This window comes from Equus quagga, chromosome 14, assembly GCF_021613505.1.
Source record: "Equus quagga isolate Etosha38 chromosome 14, UCLA_HA_Equagga_1.0, whole genome shotgun sequence".
NCBI classification, from domain to species: domain Eukaryota; kingdom Metazoa; phylum Chordata; class Mammalia; order Perissodactyla; family Equidae; genus Equus; species Equus quagga.
This window is the reverse complement of record NC_060280.1, coordinates 13,898,428-13,911,624: the sequence shown is the minus strand read 5'-3', so window position 1 is coordinate 13,911,624 and position 13,197 is coordinate 13,898,428. Positions and strand designations below refer to the sequence as shown.

Sequence of the window (13,197 nt, the reverse complement as noted above, 5' to 3'; positions counted from 1 at the left end):
GCATTGAACCCAGTCAGGTGGTCAGGAACAGCCTTCTTAACTGGAGCCTGTGAGCACATAACGTCTCCGTGACACTTAGAGGCACAACACAGACACTGACCAGCATCATTTTACACTGACAGAAAAATTCTGGCTGGGTGAGACTGCGTGGCTTGCCCAAGGTCACACAGCAAGTTGGAGATGATTAGATCTTACAGCCAGGCCTGCTGGTCTTCAGAATCTGGTGTCCTTCCCATCCAGCTGAGCACAAAGGCTGCAGCAGTGGCCTCACTAAGCTGCGCTCACAAGTCTCCAGGGACCTCCACACAGAACTCATTGGCCTTGGCCCAACTGTCTTAACATAAATAACCCCCAGGTTGACGGCACACGTCTTACAGAGCACATCCAATGGAGAGCCTAGAAGCAAACTGTCCTTCTGGAAATTGCATTAAGGTAATGTGTTTGTTTGTTTAACTTAGAAGGTAAGACAGAATGGCCTTGTGTTAAACATTGTGAAATAACCATCAGAAGTTATGTGCTGACGTTTGTATTTAGAATTAAAGGACATTCGCAAGAGCAGGGGAGGTTACAGTACCGGCTGGGGACCCAGAGCCTTCAGAGAAGTGGATTGTTATTCACCGAGCTGTAATGATTAACAGCTAAAAATCCACTCTTGCGGATCCCCATGTCTGGGGAAGAATAGAAGCTTTTGTGTTTTGTTTTTTTTTTTTTCCTGAAATAAAAAGCCACATCTTTCTTTCCAGGGAGCACATTAGAATGAGGGGTTTCCAGAGAGCTGGAAAAAAAGGCCAGGATATTTTGGAGTCAAGGTCCCTCGTCCCTCCCCTCACCACCGTCCCTGCAGGGGAGGGGAAGTTGAGTGTTCGGGACAGCCCAGCTGGGAGGGAGGAAGGGGCTGAGTCCACCTGGCAGCCCCTGGAGGGGCTCAGTGTAGGTGCCGTGAGGTGGCAGGAGCCGGGCCACAAAGCGACACCAGTGCCCTCTGCTGAGGACTTCCTGTGGCGGACACTCCTCTGCCCACTTCACACCCTCGAGCTCATTTAACTCATTGATATCATCGGTATCCTCACCTTGCAGGTAAGGAGACTGAGACACAGCGGTTCACTCGTTCAAGACCGTATTTCTAGAAAGTAGAGCCGCCAGAATTCAAGGGGAGCGATGCTACAGCGAAAGGGTCGTCCTGCACTCGCCACCCTGCTGATGCGAGCCCACAGAGACCGCCTCTCTTATGAGCTCTTCTGGCTCTGAACTTGACACTGGCCAGTCATTTTTGGTTTATAGCCACCTCCTTACAAACTGTCAGCTTAATTTTGGCCCCTGAGCTTTCTTCCCTGGGGAACTAGGGTGGGCAGGGGGAGAGGAGAGAGAGAGAGAGAGAGAGAGAGAGAGAGGCAGGCTAATTACTTTTGAAGAAGTCAGACCGCATTATAACCAGCCTCTCACCCCAGTGATGAAAAAGCTATTGTTGGGGTGTCTTGGCACCAGAAAGGAAGAGAGAGATTTTCCTGAATCATTTCTCATTTTTTATTTAGGCTTCACACTTTTCCTGGGGCCTCTGGGCAGCCTTCCAGACCCCATCCCCAGGACTGACTGAGTTCCTGAGGTAAGTGGTCTGTCCCTCCCAGGCTGGGGAGGGCGGGCTGAGGCCGGCCGGCGCGCTGGGCTCGGCCGCTGACATTGTACACGCTAATGCAATGTGAAGGAGCACGTCTAAACAGCCTGTCCAAATTTTTTGATGTTCTTGAACCCACAGATGGGATTCATTTCCACACTGTTCGCAAAACGTAAACGATACAAGGACATTAAAGAGCATTAAACTACTTGATGACATTTTGGTCACATTAATGAAAAGTGGCATTTTTTAAACTACCAGAAAGAAAGAGAAAGAGGGTGGGGGAAGAGAGGGGAGGGAGGAAGAGGAAGACAGACAAAGCAGGGAGGGGAAGGAGAGGAGGAGAGAGGTTTGAATCCATCTAAAGTGTAGAAGAAATGCCGGCCAGCCCAGCTCTTATCAAGCCAATTGGGACCTTGCTGAGTAGGACATAAGAAGCAGACATCTTCAGGGACCGGACAGGTCTGCAGAACATTCCAACACCTACATAGTGAGCAGCACAGAGATACAAATACCTTAATGATCCCTTCCAGACTGACTAGTTTGGCCAACATACCATTGGGACACAAGAGAGCACAGGAGGAATGTCAGACTCCCCTCCTCCAGGCAGCCTTCCTGGAGTGCCTCCCCAGGCTAGATTAGGTGTCTCTTCTCTGGATTCCCAGAGACCTTATGCTTACCCTCATCAGAGCCCACATCACCTTGTCATTTAATCATTGATTGACTTGCAGGAACACCCTTTCCCCTGCCCCTAGACTGTTGGCTTCTTCTGGGCATAAAACAAGGATTAGGAGCAGAGGTTTGAAGAGACAAGTTCGCCTGGGCTCAAATCCCAGCCAGCCCATGTATGGGTTTTATGATCTGGAGCAAGTTCATTAATCTCCCTGGGCCTCAGCCATGCCACCCGTAAAATGGGGTGAGGAGAAAATCTAGCTCGTAGAGTTGTACTGATGCCTAACTGAGGTGATGGGTGGAGAACGCACAGCCCTGCGCCTGCCTGGACACACACACTCAGCACGGGTCTCAAGGAGCATCAGCCTCCAGCCCCGTGCCCAAGGCCTCGGCACAGAGAAGGCACTCAGGAAATCCTGTGAAAGAAATGAGCCTCAACAGACTAAGACAAAAATAAAACCACTTATCTAGGGGACTAACAAATTGGACATGGAGCCACAGAAAGTAACAATGGGCAGCAGAGACATTTTATAACTTAGCAAGTCCCGGGCACCTTGTTTTACAATAAACAAAATTAGCACTGTGGGATCTCTCAGGAGAGCCGGTGGAGACGTCCTGCCCACTCCTCCAGCCAGCCCCGGCTGGTGACCAGGGGATGGCCCCCTCCGCGCCGCCTGGCAGGGCTTCCTCCTCCAGCCCTGGCGGTTACATTAATTGCTAATGACAATGGCAACCTTCACTCTGTGTGGTTTCCTGCCCAGATTCTGGATCCTTTACAAGCCTTCCTTTTCTTTTTTTCCCAGATAGGAAATGCAACCCGAGACGTGTGAAGAAAAAAACAGTGTGCTTATTGTCACGGCCTCCACTCCTCGCTGGGCTCCCAGGCCGCCGGCCGGGTGCTCTGGGGTGTCTGCCCCGCCGCAGAGAAGAATAAACCCAGACTCCAATCATAGGAAATTCATCAAATGTGCTTCTCAGAGCTCTGTCTTTCAAGGTCTGCTTTCCTGCCATATGATCTCTATAAACCGAATCACTGTGAGCCAGGGCACAGGACCAGAGGCGCCTGAGGCTCGCGGATAATGAATGCCAAATGCATGTGACAATGGACTGATCAGGGAGCAGAATGGAAATGTCTGAGCTGTGCTTTTCTATATGTATATACACACACATACATGCATACGTGCATGTATGCACCAGCGCACACACACTCACACACACACACGCACAAGTCAAGCACACAGTACGTCTTAACAAAGGCCAACTGTGATCCTTGCTGCCAGACTCAGTTAACACACTTCTCAGTAACTCTGTTAAATTATCAGGACAAAGAAGGATACAATGAAAGAGAAAAAAGTATCAGATCCCAGTTTAGCTGGGGACACTCGACATGGAAGGATCACGGATTTGACGTAGAAATTCAGAACGCCTTTTGCTCAGGGATGAGCATGGGAGCCAACACACCGGGGAACCTCAACTGAAAAATGAAAATCAACCACTCATTCTGGGCACCAGTGGTAAACGGGAGGAATTGCGCTCCATTGAATGACTTATTGTACGATGACCCGATAATGGTTTCTACCCCTCCTGGGTCTGACCAGCCCCTTCACTCGATAACCAGTTACCCGTGTGGCCAGGTAAGAGAAGAGAACACAAGACAGAAAATAGCAGGCCACCAACTAAAGGCAAAAAGGTAATTAATGTTATAGCCTTTTAGATTCTAGAAAATACTGCACTTAAAACTGCAAGTCAACTCAGCGGCTGTCTGCAACCGATAAATGCTTCCATATTCACAGGCATCAGCAATCTTCCTCTTACAAAAAAAGTAATAATACATACATATTAATGGATCACATTTTGTCCTTTGGGGAGCATAATTTTTAAAAGGGCCAAGGCAGCAATAATAGTTCCTTTAAAAATTCTAAATGCTGTAATTGTTTTCTCTGAATTATGGTGCTAGGATTTAATTAGTGATGAATGTTCGGTATGGGGTTTGGTCATTTTTGATGAATTCAGCCAAACAGAAAAGTAGTCTTGTCCTCCTTGCTCCCTCCCCGTCCCCCACCCCCTTCCTTCCCTAGGACCTTGAAATGCGCGAGCGCCTGAGAACATGTCCACGTGGGCATTTTCTTTCCTGTAGTTTGGCCGGAGTTAAGAGGGAGATGGCTTCAACCACAGTTCAACGAGGAACACGAAACATGGTCAGTGAGGTCATGCAATTCAGCACAAGTTTTGAGGTTTTCTAGTTATATGGAGGAAAAATAATAAAATGCGAATGGTAGAAATTTCTTCTCGGCGATGTTCTTATAACTAGAAAGACATTGTCCAGGTCTTAGGCCTGGGATCTTGGGCCTAAAGGATTCATGAGCAATAGGGCTAAAGGTGTGTGTGTGGGGAGGCGGTGGGAAGGCCATTCTTCATTCATTCAATGAACAACCATTAAGCAAAGCCTACTGGGTCCAGACTCTGAGCTGGGCACTGAGCACACAGCCCTGGCAATGGCGCACTTGCCCGAGGATAAACACAATCGCTTTGTTCTTCTCCAAACCACTTCTTTGTCAAAGCAGCTGGAGGGAAGCCCAGACCAGCGGCCATCCACACAGGCGGAATCAACGTGGAGGCACAGCAGGGCCCCTGGGGGCCTGGCCCACCCCTCTCATCCACCTTCAGGACTTCTTTCATTTGAGACCTGGAGGCTGTTCCTGGGTTCCCAGTGTCCTCTATTAACATGCAAATGCCCCTGGGAAAGGTCACACCTTGAGACCCCATCAGCTAACCTCTTGCTCACCAGTTACTTCTTAGCAAGGATTAGCAGAAACAGAACACCGAAAAGGCTTGGGGGTGGGGGAAGGTCCGGGCTGCGGGGAGGGAGGTGACAGACCTCTCCCTACTGCCAAGACTGCCCTGGACGGTGGATTTGCTTTAGTGCGACACCAAATCAATATACTTAGTCCAATAACAGTTGATCTTATTCCACTGTAACACAAAACAAAATTCTATTTGCATGCCTTTCGTGCCTGCCTGATTATGCCATAAGAATCACCTGCTTCACAATTTTGTCCAAATAATAAAAATGATGCTTCCCAAAACGGCAGGCCGCAGCAGTCAGTGGAGCTTCCCCGACTCTGTCTAGTGTCCCATCTTGCTGTCTTGTTTCTCCCTGTCATCTCTGCCTCCTCCCGCCCATCATTCTTGCCTCCTCTTACCTCTTAGCCCAACACACTTCTTCTTGCTCATCTTCCGCTGCTGTAGGCCTCTCTACAGCGCTGTTGACGTCCACTGATCCAGCTGAAGGGAGCTTTCTTCATTCTTCTCAATAAAGCCTTTAAAATGTCATTCGGAGAGGGCCACGGTTAAGAGCCCATGGTTAAGGATCTCGAATCCACCAGAAAGACTTGGATTCAAATCCTATTTCTGCCACTTCTAGATACCGAGGCAAGTGACTTATACTCTCCTACCATCAGCTTCCTCTCTGTTTATCTTTTGAGAGGAATACATGAAATTATACATATATTATAGAAATTTTATATATATAGTGCCATGCACTCAGTCAAGTACTCAATAAATATTTGCAATTTCTATTGTTATATCTTATATCTTATTATATAATCCCTTTTTTTGAAATCTTATTATATTATGAAATGGGATTCCAAAATAATGTTCAGGTAGTTTAAAAACAAAGTGTTTTTATACCAGTGAGTGTTAGGCCTCTAAAATTGTTCCCTGAGGGAAATGTTGACTTATTTCCACATTGCTGTCATCGACCGTCATTGTTTTTCATTCATTCCTTTATTCATTTGACAAATATTTCATGTGTCCCGACTATGTGCCAAGCACTGAGCCAGGTTCTTAGAACCCAGACACGGGCCCACTTGATCCCTGGCTTCTAGGAGCTCACATCTAGGGGTCAGAGCGAGGGAGCAATGGCAGGCGTCCATCGAGCGCTATGGGAGCTCTGCCAGCACAGAAGGAGCTGTCTGGGGTGGGTGGTGACGACATCGGACAGGCACTCAAGCCGAGCGTTAAAGGAGGATGATGTTTGTTGCCATTTATTCAGACGCGTCTATGTGCCAGTCACCGAGCAGGGAGCTTTATCGCGTCACCGTGTTCTTCACCATAATCCTGCGAGGTAAACATTCTTCTCACTTCGCAGGCGAGCACGCGGAGTCTCAGGGAGGTGGGGGGTGTGCCCAGAATCTGACAACTCGTCCAGAACAGCTGAGATTTCTACCCACGTCGGGGGGGTTCCCACGCCCGTGCACTTTCTTGCAACCTACTGGCCAATTCAGTGGCCGCTCAGCCAAAAAAGGGAAAAAATGGTCTTGTTGTTTATAGGCACATCTTCAGTTTCTGTTTGGTTTTTATTATGTAATATTTGGTACATACAAAATAATCTGCTAATATTTAAGTTTATCACGTAGAAACATATATTTACTTTAAGGAATATTGGAAAACACAGAGAACGATATATATGTTGTATATAGCAAAACAAATATATTTATCTTTTAGGCGAATAGCTTGCCAGGCATTTTTATGCCTAGAAGAAGAGGCTCACACACACAAACAGGATCATATTCCAATGTATGTGGGGAACTTCCTTTTTCCACTTAACCACAGATCAAGAACGTGTCCACGTCAGTAAATATACATCTATACCGTCCTTATTCATCACTGTTAAATGTTCTTTGAATGCATAGATACCATCCTTTATTTAACCTATTCTCTCTTCAGACAGCTAGCTTAATTTCAATTTTTTAATTATCATGAATAACATTGTGATGATCATCCTTCACGTGTTTGTCCCATCCTTCTCTTAAGATAATTTATGGAAGGGGACTCGCTGGGTTGGACATATTTTGCTACATTGTGTTTCCTCATGTGTTTACACTTCCATTAACAATTTATGAAAGTGGCCTGACATTTTTTCATATTTTTCTGTTCACCAGTTTATCTTACTGGTTTTATAAGAGTTCTTTATATATTAAGGTTATGAACTTTTTGTATATTCTATGGTATATTTGCTATACAGAAATATTTAATTTTTGCATAGTGAAATCTATAAATTTCTCTATGGTTTCTGCTGTGGATGCAATATTTAGGAAAACCTTCCCGAATTGTGATCCTAAATTTGCCCTTAGACATTCTGTGGGCTCAGTTTTTATATTTTATTTTCTAATCTATCCAGAATTTAATGTGCTTTATGATAGAAAGATAGAATCCAAATTAATATGTTCTGAGTACCACCTTTTGCCCAACCCTCCACATATGAAATACCACTTCTATTACATACCAGATAATAGCAGTGAGGAGCTTTCTGGTATTTTCCACTGGTCTAGCTGTCTATTTTCAATCACAGAACCATGCTGTTTTAATTATTACTACTCAGCAGTATATTTAGTGTTTGGCAGTGTTAGTCTCTTCTCATCATTTTTCTGTCTCGAAGATTTACATAGTCTTTCCTGGTTTTCTTTCTTTCAAAAGTGAGGGTTTGAGTGGAAGATAACTTTAAAAAGTATGGCAGTAATATGCACAATAAGGTGTGTCGTGTTTTGTAAAATTAGCCTCACTACTTCACAGCCACACTCAGTTCATTTCCACACTGGATGGTAATGAGGCAGGCATGCCCAGCCCATCACTGGACCTGTTACATCCTGTTTGCCAAGAACCTTGTCCATATGAAAAGGCAATACAGCAAGCAGTTGAGAGCACAGGATGTAGCTGTGTGACCTTAGGTCAGCTATTTAACCTCTCTGAGCCTCCATGTCATGTTTGCAAGGGGGCGGGGAGTGACAATATACTACCTCCCAACATATGAGCTGCCCAGGAAGGTACTTAGACGAGACCCTGGCACAGAGTAAATATTCCATGAGCGTTAACTAGCATTGTCACGTCCCAAAGGTCTGGTCATCCCAGTGATTTGCTGATTTGTCTTAACTTGGAATAGGGCGATTGAAAGGAAGACACTAAATTAGGAAACATGAGTCAATAAAATAAAATTTCACAAGCCTTTGCAAATGTTTATAGGGATGAGTAATTGTCATTAAGCGGTTATACTTCACGGTGTCCAGGGCGCTGGCATTTAAAGCAAGCCGTGGCCTGGCCTGGAGGGGGCCACGTGGTGTAAGAGGACAGCTTGCCACCTGAGGACCCCGAACAAGCCGGGTCGTCTGAACCCGCTGCAGATTCCACTCAGGGCCCTCGTCTTGGCCTGCGTCAGGCCCGTCAGCTCCGAGCCCAGACTTGCCCTCACCCTCAGCTCTCACTCCATCTCTGTTCAGAGCAGCTCTCTGCTGCCGGCTGAGAGTCTGAGCATGGGGACGAGCCTGAGCTCAGGAGTCAGCCTGCCCTCAGTCAAAACTCCCGCTCTGCCACAAACCACTTCAGTCTTAGAACTGGAGTTCTTCTCAGCTGAAAAATGGGGTTGTTATGCCTTCCCTGCCGGGTTACTATGGGGATCGGCGAGAATACTACACATGAAACATTTTATAGAGCGCCAGTCATAGAATAGGTGCTCAGCAAACATTACTGCATCGATAAGGAATGTTTGATTCTAAGGGGCAGAAAATCCAGTTCAAACTGGCTTAAAAGATAATGGAAAATTGTTGGTTTATATAACTGGAGATTCAAGGAAAAGCTGGGCTTCAGGAGCAGTTTGATTCAGTGGCCTCACTGTGTCATCAAGAATTTGTTCGTTTATGTATTCGTTTCCTCTCTCTTCACCCCGACCTTCATAGAATCAGTTCCATCCTAAGGCTGCCTCTCATGGTCCCCAAAATGGCTGCAAGCATCCACACAGAACACAAGAGGGCCAAACCCAGAAATGTCTTCAGCTGCATGAGGAAGAGCTCTCCTACGAACCCCAGCAAATTCCTCTTCTTGTAGCTCAACAGCCAGAATGACGTCGCAGGCCCGTCTCTGAAGCAAAAGCGACGGCTGAAAGATGCAACTGTGCACACTGGCTTAGGTCTGGACCACAGGCCCTAGGTGTGGAGTCACCTTTTTGCCAGTGAAGAAGTGAGTAGAGGCAAGAGGATGGAAACTGGACCAAAAATCAGAGTAATTACTAAGAGAAAGATGAATGGACATTGGGAGACTACTCCAGTGTCCACGCCTCGTGTCCCAGCCCCCCCGCAGAGCACACATGAGGGCTGGACAGTTCTCCACTGAAACTTGAAGCCCCAAACTTTTGCCTGGGTTCTGGGTCGACAAAGGAAAGCTCAACCCACCACGGAGGGACTAAAAGCATTCTTCCTAAACGACAGCAGGCAGAACAACAATAATGATAATGTAGACAGTTTAAAAGAAAAAGTTAACATTAAAAATAGCCTTCTGAAAGAACACACATATTCTCGTTCCACACCCCTTGAGAAGCAGCTCTGTGGATGTGCGCAGAGGGCCAAGGACAAGTCACGGGCACGACCCTGGGACTTTCCTCTGGGCGCCTCCCTGCTCTCCCTCCTTCCTGTTCTCCCTCTGTTTACACTTTATCAGCCTCTATACCTGGGAGGAAATCTGGAAGGGGAGGAACAGCCGGCCCAAGGGCTGAGTGAGCTGCCCGTCCCCGCTGTGGCATGAAGCTTGGTCGCCGGGAAGCTTCCACGGCCGAGCCCGAGTGGCCCTTCATGCCTCCAGGTTGCTAAGCGACAACACTTCAAGTTTGGAAATCTTTATCCACACCGGATATATTATCCCGGCAAATTGGACTTTCAGATCTGGCAGCAATGGAAAGAGTAACTTTTTTAAAAAATAGAGACAATTTAGATGATTTTAAAGACATCTGGTCCATTTTTCCAGCAATGCAGGACTCTTCTCTTTCACCAGCGCATTGGATCCAAACACTTCACACGTACAAAAGCACAAGGCTCCTGAAGAAAGAAGTGTTTCAGTCGCAAAAGTGGACTCACAAAAGTCCTGGCTGTTGGAAAGGCCCAGAACCCACTAGGGCAACAGCACAGGGCACAGGTTCTTCCTTCTTCCTTCTCTTCTCTCTCTGATCCTTTCTGTTGCTAACTCCCTTCCTGCCGTCTGTCTTGCCCTCTCTCTTCTTTCTCTTTCTCCCCCTTTCCCCCATTCCTACCTGTGTCCCTGCCAGCTTCCATCCAGTCTGCTCTCTCTCCAGCCTCCCTTCTCCCAGTCAAGACAACACGAGCACAGGGGGCAACACAATGGCTCACAGCCAGATTCTTGATCTTCTTGCCCCATCACCTCAGTGGGGCATACAGTTGGTCGTTCCTCTTTCCTTCCTAAATCATGGTTGGGGTAATCTCAGGGCAGAATCTCCCTTCCCTAGGTCCTCTTTAAAAAAATTTTTAAGACAAATCCAAACACCAAATACCGTCTCCACCTGCTTGCTAATATCTAGAATTCCTCCAACAGAGAACATTACATTGCACAATTAAAGACCATGTTTCAAACATAAATAATAAACAACTCACATCTGGGCAGCTCTTAATAGTTTCCAAACACATCCAGCTGTTTCCCAATTCCCTCGTTTGACCCTCTCAATAATGTGGAGACGGAAACGTTACTATACTATCATCATCGTTTCAAATTGAGGTTCAGGGACATTAAACGCCTTTCCAAAGTTTGCTCTAACCTGGTTCTGTCTGACTCGATAGTCCATGCTCTTCCCCACCCTATCTCTCATCTTCCAGAGGGAAAGATAATGACCCAACCCCAGGGGAAACCTTCCCTAATTTCTTCAGACCCGGGATGCCCCCTTGATTGCTCTGAGATCTTTGACTTCTAATTATCACTGTTGAAACCTGTCGGTGGGGTACGCTGCCACCAGACGGCAGATGATACTCTGGTTTCACCGTGAGCCCCAGATTTTTCCAAAACTATGGGAGTCAAGTGTTTTTCTATGTTTTATCACTTTATAATCAAAATTATAGTTCACCACAAAATAGCTAAGCATGGCAATATACACATCCATATAGATGCTACAGAGAAGATACATATTTAGAGAAATAAATATACAGGTTGATTGCATGCCTATTAAAATGTTCATTGACCATTAACAAGCACAGCTCAGTTGACTTCTGCCCACAGAGTCACAGCCCACTTCAAGTTTCTGAGATGTTGGCCGAGGCACTCTGGGGTTCCTGCCTTCCCATCCTGCCGCTCGATCCTCAAACACGAGCCCAAACAGGAGAAGGCAGGTGGCTCTCAAACTGTAGAGTACGTCAGAAGCACCTGGAGGGCTTGTGAAAGCACAGATTTCCAGCTCTCAATTCCTGAGTTTCTGATTCAGTAGGTGTGGAATGAGGCCTGACAATGTGTACCTCCAACGCATTCCCAGGGAATGCTGATGCTGCTGGCCTGGGGACCACACTTAAAAAACCACTGGACTAGGGCAAGCCACCCTGTCTGACCTCATCAGATCCCGCTTTCCCTCACCTGTCCCCACCACCCTGGAGGAGGGAGGGTGAGCTTCATGGCCTCCCAGTCACAGGCTGGGGACCTGCTGCCATGATTGACTAACAGCCTTAAAGACTGTGGCTGGCACCGAATTAACTTTGTGTCTCTTTCAGTACGTATTTCTACTGCTCAGTGCGCCTTCTGATCAGACATTCTCTGATATCAATGCCTGTCAGGACTTTGTATAACATGTTATAACGATAGAGAATGCTGGCCTTCATTAAAGCGGCCAGCGCTGAGGGAAGTGTTCCTTTCGTTCCCTCACCTAATCCTCATGACACTCCTATGACAAAGATACCGTTATTATTCCCCTTGTACAGATGGGAAAACAGAGGATCAAGGTGACAAAACCAGTAAGTAAACACCCGTTTTTCTCCACAACATAAGCTCTGTCAGCCACTGTAGCTGCTGATTCTAAGCATTCAGTTTGGATACTTAAAGTCGGATTGCTGGCTCCCTCAAGCCAGTTTCTCTGGGCTCCTATAGCTTCTGGTCCTAGCATTTTCCCCACTGGTCTATGTCCAAGCCCGCCAGCCTGTCAGCAGGCCCGGTGTAGTCCCCGATCTAATCTACCGCCTCGGGCCACCATCCCGGATGCAGGGGAAACAGACACGGAGGCCCTAAGGCTCTTGCAGAGTCGCCGGCAACAAAGATGGACTCCAGTGCATCCCCAGACGGCACTTTCTAAGGCAGGAAATGGAATCGGACACTCTATAATGAGCTTCTTCAGATGTTATGTTGGCACGTTGAAACAGCATCATAAAAATTCCTCTCATTTATGAAAGAACTACGCAAACATATCAAGAAAGAAGAAAGAAAGAGAAGCGGGGGAGGCGGGGAGGGCAGAAAAGGAAGAAAGGAAAGAAGGAAGGAAGAGAGAGACAAAGAACCAAGCTAGGAGAAAATACAGCAAAGGAACAAAAGGAAATTCTTTACAGTTCTTCCATGCTGTAGAACATCTTAATAAGAATATAAATTCAGGAACAGAAGAGCTGAAAGACAAGATAATGAGATTAAACATAAAACGCGAGATGGAGGATGTAAGGAAACAAGTTGAGGCCCCAAACCACATCATTATAGAATAAGACAAAAACTAGAGCAGAGACAGGTATATTCCACTGAAAATAAATTATTTATATGGAGAAGAGTTCAAGATAATCACAGTAAATGCAGATAAAAACAAAGAGGTTGGAAACAAGTACAGAGAAGCTAATAGATTTTTTAACTCCTACTGAATAAAAAATAAGTATCCAAACCCAAAGGTAAAACTTTTAAAATTATGTAAGTAAAGAAAAAAATTGAATATGTAGATTGAAAGACATACCATGTTCCAGGAAAATTTAATACAGATGGCTCAAGACAGATCTACACCAGTTAAAAGACGGAACTTCCAACATTCAGTCGAGAAAAGCAGATCCTTACAAGGGTTCCAATCCAGGTTGCCTCAGCCTTCACCACAGCGACGTTTAACGTCACAAGACAGTGTTCACAATGTT

At 46.3% G+C, this 13,197-nt stretch overlaps 1 long non-coding RNA gene across 1 annotated transcript; it reads left to right on the top strand.

Moving 5' to 3' along the window:
- The first annotated feature begins 268 nt into the window (after positions 1 to 268).
- Positions 269 to 4,510, top strand: LOC124225483 (uncharacterized). Its single transcript, XR_006885084.1, has 3 exons — positions 269 to 432; positions 1,533 to 1,603; positions 3,088 to 4,510. It is a non-coding gene; the product is annotated as an uncharacterized LOC124225483 (long non-coding RNA).
- Positions 4,511 to 13,197: the final 8,687 nt, after the last annotated feature.